At 36.7% G+C, this 14,881-nt stretch overlaps 1 long non-coding RNA gene across 1 annotated transcript; it reads right to left on the reverse strand.

The window, feature by feature from the left end:
* Nucleotides 1–1,525: 1,525 nt before the first annotated feature.
* On the reverse strand, nt 1,526–14,631 carry LOC141559800 (uncharacterized). The gene is made up of 3 exons (XR_012487555.1): nt 14,532–14,631; nt 2,100–5,343; nt 1,526–1,784 (listed from the first exon to the last, which is right to left on the reverse strand). It is a non-coding gene; the product is annotated as an uncharacterized LOC141559800 (long non-coding RNA).
* Between the last annotated feature and the right edge of the window lie 250 nt (nt 14,632–14,881).

The following is a 14,881-nucleotide window of genomic DNA, read 5'->3' on the forward strand; positions in this document are numbered from 1 at the left end:
GGCAGCCAAATCTAGGTCTTGTTTCTCAGGCTGCCCCTCTAACCTCTAAACTATACCGTCCTCTGTTCCATTTCACATTACCTGAAAATCAGCACCTGAATTCTCACGTCTACACTGAGCTCAATTCAGATATTTGTAATTCATTACTTAGAAATGGCAATTTGGTTATCCCCTTCTCTCCAAGATTTCAGATCATTTTGAATTATTCTGTCTGCACAAGTGCTTCTCCCATTCTCAAACAGCTGAAGACTGTTTGGCTGACGATGCCTTTGGCCGTGCCAATTAATTGTTGAACAGCCATTAGCAGACAAATTTATCATATACATTAGCTTGCTGCCTTGAATGGAAGGTTATTGAAATAATGACTAGAAGCATCAAAATCATGAATAAAATATGTGGAAGCAGAAATGCGAGTTATAAAATTCTTTTATCAAGTCCACAGACTAAATTTGCTCTCCAAGGTGGAGCTCGCACCTTTGGTGACATAGATGAATGATGATGCTGATTAAAAAGGAGTGAAGGGAAGATTAACACCTTAGCATGGATTCGGCTGGTGTCATTATCAGTAACATCCAAATAAAATGTGTTAATTTTTCCCCACTTTCTCTGAGGCAGCTGTGAAATTGCAGGTGTCTCTGTAAAAGATAAGACAAAAGTAGAGATAAAAAAACGGGTTATAGCAAGAACTGAAAGGAACAGGGGCAAATTATAAGATAGAATCTTCTGGTGAAAAGCAAGCCACTTGATAGGAAGGGTTCCTTTGTTTTGTCAGAGGGAGTAAGGCACTTAGAGACAAGAGGTTGTTTGTAGTGACCATGTCTCTTCAGGGGGAATAATAACAGCATAGAAAAATCAAAAGATTCTATCTAATAATGGTGAATATTCCATCAAAAATGGAGAATTTTCTGTGAGGAGCATGGCAAACACTATTCTCACAAAATGACACTATATAAGGTACCATATGACACTATATACTCTTCCTGTTTAAGGAAAAAATTGTTAAAATCAGAAGGAGAATAGCTATGATGGCTAATGTTGGTCATTGGAGGGGGCTAAGACCACCAAGAAGATTGTACTTAGACTTCACTATATTGAGGTCAACCTCAGGGTCAAGTGGACCCTGACCCTTTGAACTGTGAGAAAACAAACAAACAAAAAGACCAAGTGATTTGATTTTAACCATTATCATTTTTGTTTCATTGTAAAAATAATTAAAAATATTAAATCTATAAGTGAAAATAATGGTGACAGTGGCCTGAAATTTACTTTATGGGTTAAGGCTGCTGGAGGAAATTATTCAAGTGTACTACATTTTGAGAAAGAAGTGTGCTTTTGAAAATGTGGGTCAAATCTTTAAATTGAATTGTATTTTAAATGCTATAGAGAAGCTGATTATTTCATAAAGGACACTTGTGGAGAATCTTATTGTCTGTCAAGAATCCTTTTGGGAAGCCCCTGCTTACCTGTAGTTTTTTTTTATATGCACTTTTACTCATAATAAACAGCTTATTGATTCATAGTAGAGGTAAATAAAAATTCATTTTTATTGACATGAGGGTTAATTTCTTTGTACAACTATATGACAAAAAAAATTTGCTAAGGAAACTGATAGCATAAATAAGATCTTGGAGGAGAATATTCACTTTCGGAGCACCTGAGGACATCTCTAACTTGCAAGGCAGTGGTTCCAGAGAAGATGACTTCAGTTCCAAGATGCTGTAGTGGTTCTGTGGGTCTGCAGACTCTCAATACCACTGCTCATGCATCCTCAGAGATCTATTAACCTTTAATAGTCAACACAATTAATCAAAAACAAATCCATTAATGAAATGTCACAGTAAGAAGTAGTAACAAAATATTTTCCCCTTGCACCTAAGCCATTGTATTCTACAATTACACGTCATTTGTAGAAATGATGGGCACATGCAGGGCACAGAAGTGAAGGCACACACATTGGAACATGTATAGACAGAGCACACACATGGAAGGGCACATATAATGTGGACATATGTAACCTAGGCACACATGTGGGACAACGTGATAGAAACATCATGATGAGGATGCACTCAAGTGAAAGTGGCTGGAAAGGACACACATACCTTCAATACTGGAGGAAGAGGGATGTACTAACACTTTCATTGAATGCTGCCCCAGGGGATAAGTAGCTTCCACTGGACCCTACTGTGCCAGAGGTGTATTTTCTGCTGGACAGGTAGTCTTTCCTAGAGACACATTCTTTATACAATTCTGTCAGGGTATTGTCATTAGTCACTGGGCTCTGGAGCATTTCTATACTTTCTGTTTCCCAACTCAGATGAAGAACTTGGCTATAGCTCTAAATTGATCTTTAAAGAAGAGTGGAGTATTGCTGGGTTTTTTATTTTAGTTAAGAGTCAGGATTTTTGTAGAACTTCAGAGTAAGGCTGACAAAAATCTTTCCAGATTGACCTCTGTCCCTTTCCAAAGTCTTAGCAAGAAAGTCTTTTTATTTCCATTTGGAGATGTTTTTGCCCCAGACTCAAAGCTCCTTCTAGCAAGATCTTCTTAGTCAACAAATGTAATTCATATTGAACTTCTTGATCCCTGGACTGAGCAATCCATGGATGATTTTACTTCAGTTTTTTGTGAGCTTTCTGTGTATCTCCCAATTTTGACCTCTGAAAGCTAGGCTAAATCTAGTCATTATGCATATAAAAGCTATTCATCCAATAGCTTTGCAATTCAAGATTTCCTGGGTCTTTCCAATGCCAAACTCCTAAAGCTCTCTCATGTAGAGGAGTGGATTGCAGAAAGGCATAGAGACAAAGCTTAACTCAGAAGGCAAGGTCTCTCAGTAACTCCTGGCTTTTTAAATCTAAATTCAGTCATTCCTCCCCCACTCTCCCTCCCATTAACATCATTTAATCCCCTTTATTTAATGCTTGCCAAAAACCTTCTTATATTAATTTGAATTCCCAAGAAGACTTTCCTACTAGGGTGACAAATGCACTGACCGGAGATGAAAATATTTTGGTTCATTTAACAGTCATATTTTTCATTAGAATAATGCTTCAAAAAGTCTGTGATTTTTCTTAGCATAGGTAACCCCTCATTTATACTTTAATATAAGAGTCTAAGAGTTGCTTAGATTAGGGGGGAAAAAGCCCTACTACAATTATCATTTAGTGGCCAACTATCTGATAATTAACGTGTCTGAATTTCCCTAGATCAGTGTTTGGATAACAGACATACAGACCTTTTCAGACCAATATTTGTCCATATATGATGCCTTTCCAAATTAGTAAGACCTAGCAGAGTTTGATATTAAGTTCTCAGGACATAGTGCCCTTCCTCCTCAAAAATCCTTAATGATGCTCAAATACCACATCCTTACCCTTTTCAGTTTGATTCTCATATATATTTTTAGTCTGATTTTAGATGACTATCACTTCTCACATTCTACTTTTAGTCAAACTACCTTCTAATTGTTTCCCTTGTATGACATTTGATCTCTTTCACTATGCATTTACAGGAATAGTCCCACGCCTAGAAAACATGACTACTTCACCTCTACCACATAAGATTCCTTAGTACATCTTCATGAAATCTTCTACATAAGGAATTTTCTATATCCTCTTCCTATTTATTAGTTTTATTATTACTATTACTTTATTATGAAAAAGTATACTTGTATATTCATTACATCCTACCAGCAGAAAAAAGGGTCCTTGATTTCAAGGCCATTGTTTTCTTTGAATCCCCAACATTTAGTGAAGAACCTTGCATATAGGAAATGTTTAATAAGTTGACTGAATTTGTTTAATTGAGTGAATCAGCTGAATGAGATTAGAGAGAATATTTGTGATGTACAATATTGACTGCAGAGTTAGGGCACATAGCTTCCAATAGTAATACATTGCTGTGTCATTGTGGGCAAGATCCTAGCTTCAGTTTTCTCATTTGTAAAATGTAGATAATAATGCCTATATTACCAACCTTACAAAGTTGTGATAGAAACACTATTGTAAATCTACAAATGTTACATTTTTGTGAATTCTTGTGAAGTCTAGCTGGGGTGATGCTATTATTATAAAATAATGTACTAGTTTTCTACAAGTTTGGTTAGCACCGACAACATATATTCTATTATATATTAAGCTTTTAATGGACAATGATCATTTCTTATTGACTTTTGCTTTCTTGTGCATCTATTAGTGTAATAATAATAACAATAATAATAACCGATGCTTATATGGTGTTTAAAAGACGCAAATCACTCTACAGTAAATATTCTTTTTGAGTCTTACAACAACCTGTAAGGATAAGAACTATTAATATTATTATTTCAATTTTACAGATGAGGAGATTGAAACTAGGTGAGGTTAAGGAATTGCCCATGGTCAAACAGCAAATAAGTATCTGAAGTGAAATTATGAGCGCAGTTCTTTCAAAATTGAGAAGTAGCACTCTATCCATTCTGACATATGGCATAATAGTAGGTTGTTGTTGTTGTTGTTGAGTCATCTAGTCATGTTCAACACTGTCCACAAGATTTCTTGATAAAGTTAACTGAAGTAGTTTGCAGTTTCCTTCTTTGTCATCTTCCCATTTTACAGATGAGAAACTGAGGCAAATAGGGCTTGGCCAGGAATTGAGATTTTAATTCAGATATTCCTGACTCTTGGTTTGACGATCTATCCACTGAACTAACTAGCTAGAGTGGGGGATTAATATCAATTAATAATTTGTTGGTTATTTCTGAGGCTGTAATTTTGAAAACCCTGAACTTTGCAGTGATTCCATCAAAGTGCAAACTCACTGCTTTAAATGGCCAGCTAGCCAACTTTCTGTTTAAAGGAAAGGGAATAAACATTTATTAAGTACCAGATATGTGCCAGGTACTCTGCTGAGAGTTTACAAATAGTTCCTCACAACTATTATTATTTCCATTTTACAACTGAGGAATTTGAAGCAGACAGAAATTAAATAACAAAAATATGGTGAGCATCTTAGATGGGGTATATAAAGTGTTCAGGGATTCTAGTACTTCCGATGGGAGGGCTGTCAAACGCTTTTTGGACTTGGCCAGTCATCTTTGTTGTCTCCCTGTCACTCTTACTTATAGCTCCAAGAAGCTGTAGTATGTCCAGTTGCCATATCCTGGTAAACCATCTCAGCAGATGGGCTAGCCAAGGTTGAAATTTCCCACTTGATGAGTTTAGGGAATGTCTACCCCAAGTAAGTGAAGACTTGCATCAGTGCAATGGATAGATGAGAACAATTTGTTCCAATAGGCCATGACATTGATGATAGGACCATCATCACTGATCATTCTGACTTCTGAACTCACACTGGTTGATCACTCTGAAAGAGAAAGAAGGCTGATGACTTTTTGCAACTTTATCTCACTTAAAATTAATTCACTCATGAGTCAAGATATTATATCTTGATGTCATTTGTCTTCAAAAACAAAAGACAAAATAATCATAAATATCTTAGACCAGATTTGAATTTAGGTTGTTCTGAGTCCAAGTCCAGGACTCTATTCACCAGACTACCTAACTGCCTCTAATGAATAATTTTAAACCTCTTGTTTAAGGCTACATTTCAAGCTCTAACACCTTCCAGCTCTCTGCTCTTTTAATTCTGTGATTTTCTACTTTACATTTGCAAAGAATACATTTGCTTGAACTTAAAATCACCTGTGTTGAGAGAATTTCTCTTTTGAGAACATGTCATTGGGCTGTTTAATTCCTTTGTTTCTATGGAGACATTCAGGTAACAGCATGTACTCTTTTCAGTTTTGAACTTATATACAGAAGTTGTGTAGTGTGCATATTACATACAAAAAATTAGCACCATTTCTCTAAGTATTTTCCATATCACCTACTTACTGATGTATATATCAATACATTAATGTAGAGAACCTCAGATAGTGGGGGAACTCTGAGTGAGGTATAAGACCCTTCAGCCCAGAGGGAACCTGCTGAGAGTGTCTGGTTTGGCTCCCCATCTCTCCTAAAGGCTCTTGGTTTTCCTGAGAAGTCAGGGATGTGACAACCTGTGTTGTAGTTGAAGCAGAGTGATACCAAGTGGCAAAGAGTCATTTACATACAATAGCAAGTTGTTTATGTGGTCCCATATAGTTAGTGCAGGTGCAGTGTTGTTATAGTTATGTAAGAGTATGAGGGTATACAAGGCTGAGAGAATTTGGGAATAAATGGACTCTATGTTTGACCATCCACATCTTCACTTCTCTTCTAAGACCAATGATTCAGGCTGGTACTGAGATCCTCCAGAGAGCTGGTCTGGACACAACACATCTCTCTCTCTCTCTCTCTCTCTCTCTCTCTCTCTCTCTCTCTCTCTCTCTCTCTCTCTCTCTCTCTGTCTCTCTCTCTGTCTCTCTCTCTCTGTCTCTCTCTGTCTCTGTCTCTCTCTCTCTCTCTGTCTCTCTCTGTCTCTCTCTGTCTCTCTCTCTGTCTCTCTCTGTCTCTCTCTGTCTCTCTCTCTCTTCTCTCTCTCTCTATATATATATGTATACACACACACACACACATATATATATATATATATTTATATTTATATGTATATGTGGGATAGCTAGTATGACTCAGCGCATAGAATACTGGACCTGAAATCAGGAAGACTCATCTTCTCAAGTTCAAACCTGGCTGTGCGACGCTATGCAAATCACTTAACCTTGTTTGGCTCAGTTCATCATCTATAAAATGAACTGGAGAAAGAAATGATAAACTGCTCCAGTATTTTTCCCAAGAAAACCTTAAATGAATTCACAGACATGATGGAAATGACTGAATAACAACAATTTCTTTATGTATATGTGTGGGTGTACATTTATTACAAAGCTGGGCAATGAGGGAAAAAAAGGAAAGGGGGCAGAGAGAGAGAGAGAGAGAGAGAGAGAGAGAGAGAGAGAGAGAGAGAGAGAGAGAGAGAGAGACTTAAGTGAGCCTGAGTGAACTTAGTTGACTATGTGCTTGATAAGGAACAGTACAAAGAAACGGTCTCCTGAGAAGGAGATTGCTTCTTTGTTCAGTGTTTACAAGGACTACTCATGTTAATCATCTGAAGTCCCTTATGACTGTCGCTTTGGACAGTGCCTCCCATAGTCTACATTGTATTATTAGCCACTTTAGATGCCAAATGAATCATGTTAGACTCTTCAGGGGGGAAAACACCACCTTTTAATCATCTTTCTTAAAGAAAGGTGCTAGCTGTGAGCCTATTAGCATGTGTGGAAAAAGATAATTAGGAAAAAAAAATCAGAGATTAAACAAAAAATTAATTTCAGAATGTTTAGTGTCTACAGAGAAAATGCCTTAAGATGTTTGTTTCAGATGACTTCTTCTGAGGGGTAACGATTCTCTATGGAGGCTCAGAATTTTTTCCTTTAAAAAAAATTAACAAAAGGACAGAACTTTTAATTGGACCCAAATCATAATGCTAATTTGACAAAAGAGTGATTTTCCCTTTACATTATAGTTTTCTAAAATAGGAACAAGATACAGAAATACAAATACTGTCAGCTGAATCAAAGATGGCAATGATATTTTACAAAGGGAGGGGGAAAAAGAGGAAAAATAATTTAGCTTCCTGCTTTCTTCCCTCTTTGCACTCATTTAAAAAAGATGGAGCAAATCACTACATCCCAGGAAGCTAAGAATTACCCAACTAGACACATGCCCACAGTAGTTATTCATGGGATAGGACTCATAAATAAAAGGGAGTGGGGCAAGAGTAAGGATCCAGAACCTTATTAATTCCTTTTTAGATCCCTGAGTAAAAAAAAGATAAAGCTTTCTCACAGATTTCCAAATTATTTTGCAGATATATCTAATATAATCTCTCTTTATACAAAATTTAAATCTAAAGCTTTGACAATACTAGTTAGAACCACTGAGATCCAGATATCGTAAAGGAGGGAAAATGAAGGCATGGAGTTGGAGAGGAAGAAACTGAATTATTTCACTAAAAATCTGAAAAGAATCAGGGCGGTTTTTATTTAATTTCTTGTCCCCTAACTATCTAATTCCTTTAAGTTCTCCTCTGGTGTAAAACTTTGTATTTTTCTTTTTTTCTCTTTTGTGGCTGCTTGGACTCTTATTTTTTCCAGAAGGGTCACCAACTAGAGGTCCAGTCCTAGACCCCTGTGAGTCTAAGGTACCTTTCCTATCTAGGTCCATTCATTCCACAGATTTTGGGTCAACATCAATAAACCATGCTATATGATTAGGAGATGGGAAGAAAGAAATAGGAGCACTGTCTTGAAGCTGCTGGTTGAGATAGGTAGAGGGAGGAGAGGCTGATGTGGATAATGGGCTTAAGGGAGCTTTCCTAAAGGGATTAGAATGCCCACATCTCACAAGACCCCTGAGGAGGCTCAGAATTTCTGATGAGGACAAGAATGAACTCACTGCAAGTCTAGTCCAAGAAGGAGTTTTCTGATGTGTGAAACAAATCTGCTTGATTTGCAAGGGTCAGGATAGCCTCATTACAGGTGTGAAAGTAAATACACAGACTCAAGTAGACTCACTTTCACAGGACAGAAGGGGCCTCTGTCTAATATCTCCAAGTTACTCAGAAGTATTTTACCAGTCATAGAATCAGAATTGTTATTTTGCCTTTAAAGAATAAATCTCTTAGCAACCAAAAACATTTAGCTACCTGTATAAATGAGTCACCATGAGAAAACATGTGAACTCTAAAGGTTGCTGAGAGAATCTGGACTCCCACTTAGTGTTATTGGACTTAAGAGGGAGGAGCTTTAAGTGAGCCATTGTAACTATGCCAGAGAAAACATCAAATACTTCTATGGGAAGGGCGGGCCTTCTGTTCTCTATGTACTAATGGAGGTGGAAAGCAGGTGAACATTATTTATCAACTTCTCTGGAATATGATTGCACTATACTGGAGTATTCTACTCTGTTGTTGCTTTGGTATGTCGTGAACTTCTTTACTTCCTTTGGTCAAGCATAGGATGGGCAGTAAAGCCAATGATGACAGAGCTCTATATTTTGCTTAAATTTTTAAAAGCAAATCTGAGAATTATTGACTATATTTATGGGATCGTTGTGTACTCCATAATCCAAAGAATCTAAAAAGTATTATTTTGTCGAGGGCTGGGGCAGATTTAGGAATTCACTCCTGGATCTTTGCATTTGCCTCCTGGTTGGTCTTGATGCCTCTAACTTCATCCCTCTTTTAATTCTTCATATAAATTTTTATACTGTGGAGGTTCACTTCCCCCAAGGACGTAGCATGTTCTAGTGAGGAAAAAAGTGGGTGGTGGAATCAGAAGAAATTGGTTCAAATCTTGGCTTGCTTTTTAGTAGTTATGTAACCTTAAATGAACTGTAGCTCCATTGCCTTGGTTTTCTCATTTGCAAAATGGAGATAAATAATGCCTACTATAACTACCTCACATGGATTTTTTTTTTTTTTTTTTTTTTTTGCTTTCTGTAAAGGGCTAGAACTGAGCAGATGCACTTAATATAAGACTTAATATAGCACTTAAGGCTAATTACCAATTAGACAATTCTCTATTAACATATGCTTGGAGGATGACCCTACTCAACTCTGTGCTGACTGGATCTGTGGGTGTGGACAAAGAAGGGGAAGAGAGATAAGAGGGTGGAGCAGGACAAACAGGATCATTCTTTGGTGGTGGAGAGAGAGAAAGAAGGTGTGGAGATTCCTAGATCTAATCCCCTGACAGAGACCCCAAAAGACCAAAAATAAAGACTTTTGCTTATCCTGACTCAGGCTGATTCTAAGGTATCCAGGTGACTAACGCAGTCACAACAGCTTTCATATCTTTTTGTACTTCCCAAGTACACTTAACAATAAATTCTTATGTATACATCTCTTATTCTTCTTTATCAAGCTCTAAGCTTCTTGAAGGAAAGGACTTATATTTTCCTTATATCATTATTGTTATCCTTATATTTTACTTAGTGCCCATCACTTATTAGTTCATAGTAACTTAACAAATATTGATGAATTAATAAATCAAATGAGTTAATACATGTGAAATCACTCTGAAAAGCTTGAAGTACATTGCAAATTTGAGGTATTGTTATATATATAGTAATGATAATTTTGATCCTGTATGACTTTTGTAGACCCTGTTTAGAGTTTTCTTGGCAAAGACACTGGAGTGATTTGCCATTTCCTTTTCCAGCTCAGCTGACAGATGAGGAAACTGAGGCCAGCATAGTGAAGTGATTTGCATAGGGTCACACAGCTAGTTAGTGTCTGAGGCCAATTTTGAGAAGAGGAAGATGTCTTCCTGACTCTATCCATGGTTCCAACCAACTGCTCCAGTTAAGATAATAGCTAATATTAATGTAACATGTTAAGATTTAGAAAAGCACTTTCCATGTGTTATCTGGAAAATCTGGGTTTCTGCATGCAGATAGGATCCTTGAGATCTCTTCCTTCCTCCATCTCAGAATTAGTTTTAATTATGAGAAAACAGACTATTCTGAATTGATAGCAAGTTCAATAATCATTAAGAAAAGAATGGCCTGTGAACATACTTTTGGCATAAATTGTTATCATTGTGACTGGCATTATACTGTGTGTCAGGCACTATCCTAAGAGATATTTACAGATATTCTTCTAACAACCTGAGACGTAAGTGTGCTATTATTATCTTCATTTTACAGATAAGGAAACCAACGCAAATTGAGGTTAAGTGATTTGCCCAAGACCGAACAGCCAATAAGTGTTTGAGACAGGATTTGAACTAAAATTTTTCTGACTCCAGGCCAAGTTGCCTCCAGCAACTCCATCTAACTCTGTATCCTCTTTGAGACTTTTGCCTATCTTGTGTGCTTGGATATTTTTATAGAGATAAAGGCTTCCCAGCCTCCCAAATTACAATAATTTAGCAAGCTTCAGCACTAGAAACTTTTGCCAGCAGTCTAACATACACCTTTCCTTGTGGTGTAAAGACCATTTATTTTATTCTTCAGGTGAGATGATAAGACATAAACTATAACTTTCTCATCTCTAACATGAAGGAGTTGGACTGAATGATAGCTTATGGCCCCTTTCAACTCTAGATAATACATGTTCTTCTGCCTTCATCTAGGGTTTTTTTTAAAGAAGGTTCTTGGCAAATCTTAAAACACTAAGTTAATGTAAATTATTATCATTATTTCTATTCTTCATTATAGCTTTATGTGCTTGCAGTTTATTGAGTCACCCTATGGCCATTTTTTCTCCAGGCAAAATGATCTTCAGTCTCTTTGACTCTTCTCTATGCTTCTGATTGAGAACCGCCTTATTATAATAATTACTCTTATGCTTTTAGTACTTTGAAATAATTGCCTTGGCATCCCAAAAATACAGAGTGATTTGGTAGATAGGGTATTACCATGCAGTAAGCATAACCTGGTTTCAAATCTTCATTCTTATTTATGACCATGGCTTTTTCATCTTTAATGGCTATAGAATTCTGATAGTACCTACTATACGGGATTCTTGTGAGACTTAAATGAAATCATAAGAACATTGAATTAGAAATAGAAGGAACTTTAGTGTCTATCAAGTCCACTCCTCTTATTTTGCAGTTAAACACACTGAGATATAGAAAGGTTAAGTGACAGTGAATAAGTGTCTGAGATGAGAATTGAAGCTGTCTTTCTCAATCCAGTCAAGTGTTCTAATCATCACACCAATATAATTTATGTAAAGTACTTTGTAAACTTGAAAATGCTATTGAAATATCAGCTAGCATCAGCAGGAGCAGCAGGAGCATCAGTAGGAGCAGCAAGTAGATATTGCATGATATATTGGAAAGAGCAATAACTCTGAAGTCAGAAGTCCTGTGTTCACAATCTCTCCTTTGCTTCTCTCTACCTCCATAACTTTGGGCAGATCGTTTTGTCCTCTATAAAGTTTTATCATTTATATAATAAGGAGATTGTACAAGACGACCTCTAAGGCTCTTCCAATCTTAGATCAATGAGCTATGAGACTAATATCTTTGGGAACAAGGATCAGAACTTGACTTATTGGGGGCTTTCCCATAGCAGTGAGGGGCAGCTGGATGGCCCAGTGGATAGAGCACTGGGCTTAGATTTAGGAAGTCTGAATTCAAACCCAGTCTCAGACAGTTCTAACTGTGTGATGCTGAGCAAATTACTTAACCTTTTGCCTCAGTTTCTTTAATGAACTAAAAAAGGAAATAGCAAACCACTTCAGTATCTTTGCCAAGGAAATTCCAAATGGTGTCACGAATAGTCAGATGTGACTGAAAAACCACTGAACAAAAACAAACAATGAAATTCATTGCACAATGCTTCGTATACACTCTACTCTCAACCAATATTTGCTGATTTATTGTTTGGTTACCACTTCCTTGATTTAAGAAGCATTTATTAAAGACATGCTGTGTAGCTAGTACTTGGTGAGGTGTTGAGAATAAATACATAGGCAAAAAAGAATGAGTCCTTGTTTCAAGGAGCTTACATTCTATTGGAAAAGAAGCAACATGAATGAAGATAAGCATATTAATCTTGTTGTTCCTAAAATCCCCTATTTTCCCTACCCCCCAGTTCCTGAGGAACATGCATATTCAATGACACAATTCTCTATTAAAAGTTAACTTGGATCTGGGTGTAGTGGGAGAGTTAAATCAGGAATAAAACTTGCTAAATGGTGAAATGTGAAATGTACAACAAAGTCGAAGTTTGTGTTTTATCAGAGAACACTTAAGCCCTAACTTTTTATCAGAGAAGGAAATGTTGAATCTGGGAATTATATCCAGTAATACAGATCAATAATTCCTTTGCAATTTAGTCATGTTATATAGCTGTACCAGGCACGGTATAATTCCGGTGACTTACCCATAAGCACACAGGTGATAGATGGTAAAGGCAAAACCTGAACCCAGGTATTTTTTCTAATTTGCCACTAGGTGGTGCCATAGTGCATAAAGTATCTGGCCTGGAGTCAAGAAAGTTCACTTTCCTGAGTTCAAATCTAACATCAGATACTTACTGGTTGTGTGATTCTGGGCAATTCACTTCACCCTGTTTGACTTAGTTTCCTCATCTGTAAAATGAGTTGGAGGAGGAAATGACAAATCATTCCGGTATCTTTGTCAAGAAGACTCCAAAAAGAATCACAAAGAATTAGAAATGATTGAACACCAATATTTCTTCCAATGTCAGTCCTCTGCCTAGAATGCTAGCTGCTGTTCCTTTTATTTCCTAGATAGGCCTTGGCTATATAGACATAGAGTGAAAGCTCATCGTGTCCTTTTAAATAGTTCTGAGTAATCACTGGCTATTTGCCCTCTTCATGACCAGAGATGACCAATTCTAGAAATGGATCACTGAAGCACAAAGTATTAGAGGGTCAAGAGTTAGCAGTGACCAGATAAGAAATGAACATATGGGAAGGTAAAATCATGATTTGAGAAAGAGAAAATGATGTGTGAGTGCCTGAGACTTGAAATCCTATTGGGTTTATTTCATAAAAGTAAGTACCTCTCTTAAGAAATGATGGACTGCATCTAGGACAGTTTTTCTTTTTTTTTCCTGAGTAGCAGCAAATTGTATTTTAGGAGAATCTGCCAAGAAGAAGGAATAAATAGAGGAAGACTTTTCCCATTGCCTATTTTTCAGAGGAAATCTTATTTTTGTAGTATTTCCTTTCCAACTGCTGGCTTTCTAAAAAATCAATCAGTGGTATTAACCTGAGATTTGACCTTTCATTCCAGTTTAAAATTCACAAAATAATTAGGTTACAGTTCCTGATGTTGATATTTGCTTTACAGTAATTCATAGCTGATAGTTTAATTGAATTTTCATGTGTCTGAAGCAGACGCTAGAAACCAACTCCCATACCAGCAAGGAAATGTTAGTCATGCAAATATAAAATAAAGCATCTTCTTATTGTTCATTCCCACATTTATCTACATTTCCTGCTCCAGCCGATTTAACAATCGACTCATTTAATTACCCACATTGACACTAGTCATAGAATTTATGAATTTAATTAGGAGTGGCCTCTAATAGAGAAATTCACAAAAAGTTTAAACTCTGAGTCTACGACAAATACTCATATAGGTTTATTGTTTTCTATCAGCAATGGGCACAGAATAAAAGTAATATTGGTCCTCATTATTCTAAGAGTTCTTGAAATTTTGCATTTTGTACTCCAAGAAAAATATTGTATACCTCTCTTGATTAATGTCACAGCATGCTGTGTGTATTTTTGGTTCAGTGACTTACATTTTTTTGAAAACAGACATCATGAGGTGCTAAAATAACAGATCTTTGAGTTCCATTACAACATACAAAATGTGGGGGATTCACAGTAATTATAAGCAAACTTATAAATAATGGAACAGACTTAATCACATTGACCTTGCTCAATCATGAGCCTCAGATCTAACAGGGCTTCATTAAACTTTGTCTAATTGCCCCTTAATTACGCAGAACTTTTTTCTAATCCTGCCCAATCATGAGGCCCTGAGTTCCGTACTGTAATGTCCATTTTGCTTATTGACTTACCTTGTCTATCAGTATAATTCCCTTGTTTTCCATCCTTTTCTGGAAGGCAGTCACTTCCCTGGCTTCCATCCCTCCCTTTGTGTGTTTCTCAGAAAAAGCCAACACATGTCTTCAGAGAAGGGATAGTCCAAATTTCTTCTCCTAGGAATTTTGCAGTCTTGAGAGACTGTCCAAGTGAGATAGTTGATTGAGGAGCACGTTTGCTTTCTTCCACCAGAAATAGAATATAGGAAAGCGTGATAGCGATTGCATTAAAATTATCTTTAATCCTGAGGCAGTTTCAGGAAGAATATTTTCTAATATTGGTGAATGACATTTTTCTGAAACAGGAAATCTGGCGGGTAAGGAAG

The sequence above is a fragment of the Sminthopsis crassicaudata genome, chromosome 3 (assembly GCF_048593235.1).
Source record: "Sminthopsis crassicaudata isolate SCR6 chromosome 3, ASM4859323v1, whole genome shotgun sequence".
Taxonomy (NCBI): domain Eukaryota; kingdom Metazoa; phylum Chordata; class Mammalia; order Dasyuromorphia; family Dasyuridae; genus Sminthopsis; species Sminthopsis crassicaudata.